At 39.1% G+C, this 4,698-nt stretch overlaps 1 protein-coding gene across 1 annotated transcript in view; it reads right to left on the reverse strand.

The window, feature by feature from the left end:
• LOC106873553 (BUB3-interacting and GLEBS motif-containing protein ZNF207) overlaps nucleotides 1-4,698 on the reverse strand; it is a 28,337-nt gene that overhangs the window by 12,969 nt on the left and 10,670 nt on the right. The window lies entirely within an intron of this gene.

Raw genomic sequence — 4,698 nt, forward strand, 5'->3', positions numbered from 1 at the left:
GTCGATAAAATAAACACCAGTTGAACACTGGGTTGATGCAATCAGTTTACCTCCTGCACCCTGAAATTGCTGGCCTTGTGCCAAAATTTGAAACCAATGTTACAGTTAAAGGTAGACAATCACACACACACACACACACATTATTGATGTCAGAGCGCATTATTAAAAAGAAAGAACACAATTGAATGTGATGCACTACAACAATGGTTCCCAACCTGTGGCCCGTAAAGGTAGTACTGGGGGGTAGGGGGGTCAGTGAACTAAGCTTAAAATTTCATATCTACATATCTCTCTCTATAGTGGTTGGCGTTAGGAAGGGCATCCAGCTGTAGAAACTCTGCCAAATCAGATCGGAGCCTGGTGTTGCCATCCAGTTTCACCAGTCCTCAGTCAAATCGTCCAACCCATGCTAGCATGGAAAGCGGACGTTAAACGATGGTGATGATGATGATATATATATATATATATACACACACACACACACATCCACATAAAGATAAGCATATTAAAAGGAGTCCGTGGGAAGATTCATTTAAATAAAAGGGGTCCTTGGTCGTGAAAAGGTTGGGAACCACTGCATGTGAAATTGGGGTTCTCAAAACTGCTTTTACTGCCTCATGATTGTCAGGGCAGTGGAGCTGGCAAAATTGTCCCCATGTTGGATGAAATGCATTTTTTTCTCTTTAAATTCTGAGTATAAATGTCACCGAGGTTGATTCTGCCTTTGACCCTTTCAGGGTTGATAAAATAAAGTACCAGGCAAGTACTGGGGTCAGTGTAATCAACCTGTGCTCGTCACCTTTAAATTGCTGGCCTTGTGCCAATATTAGAAAAGATTAGTATCATTTCTACAGCTTTTTACATTTGAAACAAATAACAGTTTCCCATTCAGTGACTGAATCGGAAGGATTTTCAAACAAAATGAAGCAATAAGACGACTAATATAAGCCATGTGCTGGGTGGAGGGCTTCCCTTTAGTTTCTGATTGTGATGGCAAGAATGAAGTCATTGCAGTGGAAATTTAACCTTTTACCATCCACATTACTCAGTTATTAAAATGAACTGCCTATTTATTCGAGTCTAGGACATTTACCTCACCATGGACAATACTGTTGAGGACAACAGATGATTTAAAACTTAATATATTGGAGAGGGGGTAATTGTCCTAGGGGGTAGTTGTTGTCGGTGGGGAATTATAAGAGGGGCAATTATCCTGATACGTACTTATTTACATTGTTTTGAATTATTAATCATGTATTCTTTTCTACTCTAGGCACAAGGCCCAAAATTTTGGGTCCTTGATTAGATCAACCCCAGTATGCAACTGGTACTTAATTTATTGACTCCGAAAGATTGACAGGTAAAGTTGAACTCGGTGGAATTTGAACTTGACCGAGACCTTTGGAAATGTGCTGACTACTGACCGAAACCTTTGGAAATGTGCTGTGCGTGAGAGGACCCGGCAAGCCAAGTAAGATCGTTGCCAGTGCCCCTGGACTGGCTCTTGTGCGGGTGGCACATGAGATGCACCATTTTGAGCGTGGCCGTTGCCAGTACCGCCTGACTGGCTCCCGTAGGATTTTCGAGTGAGATCGTTGCCAGTGCCCCTGGACTGGCTTGTGCGGGTGGCACATAAAAGACACCATTTCGAGCGTGGCCGTTTTCGTGCGGGTGACACGTAAAAGCACCCACTACACTCTCTGAGTGGTTGGCGTTAGGAAGGGCATCCAGCTGTAGAAACTCTGCCAAATTTAGATTGGAGCCTGGTGTTGCCATCCGGTTTCACCAGTCCTCAGTCAAATCGTCCAACCCATGCTAGCATGGAAAGCGGACGTTAAACTATGTTGATGATGATGATGATGAATGTAAAGACAGACGAAATACCGCTAAGCGTTTCGCCCACCTTTTCTAACATTTCTGCCAGTTTGTCACCTTATTAATCATGTATTATCTTGTAGCAAAGAGATTTCAATTATGTGAAGGTTTATTTTTAGAATGACATTGTAGTGTAGGTATGAAAGGCCAGATGTGGCCAGTTTAAACATAAAACAGGCAGAATATTTGGGCCAGTTTTAATGCTAAAGGGTTAAAAAAAATATATAATTGATTCTCTTCGTCAGAGGGAAAAAGAAAAGAAATCCCCAGGTTTCCTCAAGATGCAAAAGCATTTGATTACAATAATTAAGGAAACAAATTGTCATGCAAAATATAAATAAATATATAGACAAACTGCAATCTTGTATAGACCTGGATGGAATTTAAACTTTATAGCAATAACAACAATAATAGGCATTGGGAAATTAATCAGGATCACTAATTAACAGAACAACGAGATCTTTTCTGTTTGGCTGCCACTTTTCAATTTCTTCAATTTCCATTTGATTTCAAATTTGGGGTATTGATGTAGTTTTGTATGCTAATTATTGACATGAAATTCATTTTCTCCATAAATCAATAAACAAAGAGTTAATAGCTTTTAAAGTTTGCAAATTTTGGGTCATTTTAGCCAATTGAAAGCCACAGACATAGGTGCCTGTTTCCATAGTAACAAACCAAGTGTCGGAACTCTTGTTTACAAAAAACCAGGTGTGTTTACAAACTGGATATTTTAAAGTGGTGTTTTCCTGTTGTATACATCTGTTGCTGTTTGGGGATATTTTATGTTGCATTTTCTATACCCACCTTTTCAATGCTTAAAACACGCATTATCATCCAAATGTTGACATTATTTTGTCGTCTTACAATTGCAGTCATGCACAAAATGACAGCTTCCAAATCATGTTTTCCGACTGGGTAAAGATGATCAAACTCTAAACCTCAGTAACTTTCTAAAAAAATTTTCTGGAACAAGTGAATTATCTCCTGAGATTCAGCATGAAAAATTACATCAATACACCAGATTTTGATGTATAGCACCTTAATCCTCGTCAGCGACTCTTAACACCTAGGGTTAAACTCAACCACCTCTGTCAATCTTATAAGAAAAACAATTCAAAACCTGTGCTGATTTTTAAAGCTGTAAAAATGTAAACAACAAATAAAAAAAAGTGGGGGAGGAGCTTATTAGCAATTTGAACCTAAAGACAAAATTAGTAGAGGTCACAAACATGGAGGGTACTGACCAGCACCAGCTATTGCCAGAAACAAGAGTTAAAGTAACCCAAAAGCCACAAAGCAATGAACATAATGACTGACAAAGGGAGGTAAGTCCCCAGCATATATAGCTGGATCAAATGATTTCGGATTTTGATGCAGCCAAACAATAGATAAATCCTTCAGGGACTAGAAATCTCCAAGAAATCAACGCATAAAAGAACATAACAATTGTCATATAAGACAAGACTTCTCAACACTGAACCAAGTTATTTACATTATTTACGTTTGACGGATATTTGTTCTCATCTTGTTTGTTGTTAACACAACGTTTCAGCTGATATACCCTCCAACCTTCTTGAGGTGTCTTGGGGAAATTTCGAACTTGGGTTCTCATTCCTAAGGTATTTTTCGATATTATTATTATTATTATTATTATTATTATCATTCAGGTCACTGTTTGGAATCGAACTCAGTATTTTGGGGTTAGTAGCCCACGCTCTTTACTATGTCATATGCCTGTGGGTATATCTGTTGAATGTAAATAATGTACATAATTCCTCATCTCTTAAATACAAAACTGTACTGAACCAAGTACATTTCACTTCCATTACCAACCAAATAGAGAAAAAGAAAAATGACTATCCATTAGTAAAGGGAATGGTGGTGGTAATGTTTCTGGCAATGTATATCAAGCAAACCCACAAGATTGAGGAATTAAAGTATAGAAGATTTATAAGGGAAACACTGGGTGTTCTGAGTTTAATTGGTATACAACAACTGGTGCAAGTCATCATGGCCTAGGATAGCATGTGGTCAAGCTGGATATTACTTTTCGACTGAGATTTCAGTTTGGTCAAACTTAGAGTAGATTTTAGAAGCCATGGTAACATGGCATCATGCACATGCAAAACGGAAGAGACTGCAAAATTGGAAATGCGAAATAATGCAGCAGCGATACAAAAGTAATTTGCTTGTGACTACAGAGTAAATATACACAAAAATGGTTTAGGCATTTTAAAAAAAATCTTCTTTACCAAAAGTAATGCAGCCCCCTGTAATTGTTCTCAGATGTTGCAATGTAACCGAGGGAAGAGTAAAACCTCCAAAAATAACAGTTGAGGGGAAAAACAAAAGCCTGTCAGAGGGATATCGGTCTGAATTTAGCCAACCGTCCGCTTAACATTTGTATTTGTACGGATTAAATGGTTCGACAGTATCTGATGGGTCTGAGGACAACATCATACTCCAGTGTCTTTCACATGGTTTCTATGGCTGGATGCCTTTCCTAATGCCAACCACTTTACAGAGTGTGGACTGGGTGTTGTTTTCATGCCACCAGCACTAGCAAAGTTGCCTTGCAGACTGCAAGACTGTGGACCCCAAGAGAGAGGCAGCTTTATGCTAAGAGATGAAAGAAGTTAAAAGTATGAGAGAAAGGGTTAAAGCAGCAGAACAGGTTTGTTGCTGTAGACAGGCCATATGGCTATTCGTATTTTAGAGGAGATGGTGAGGGAAGGGAGGATCAGAATAGAAGTAGGAAGAGATAGAAATTGCGAGGGTGTGTCTGGGTGGACCCTCAAGGTACAAGGTGAGCAGAAGTGA

This window comes from Octopus bimaculoides, chromosome 6 (genome assembly GCF_001194135.2).
Source record: "Octopus bimaculoides isolate UCB-OBI-ISO-001 chromosome 6, ASM119413v2, whole genome shotgun sequence".
Taxonomy (NCBI): domain Eukaryota; kingdom Metazoa; phylum Mollusca; class Cephalopoda; order Octopoda; family Octopodidae; genus Octopus; species Octopus bimaculoides.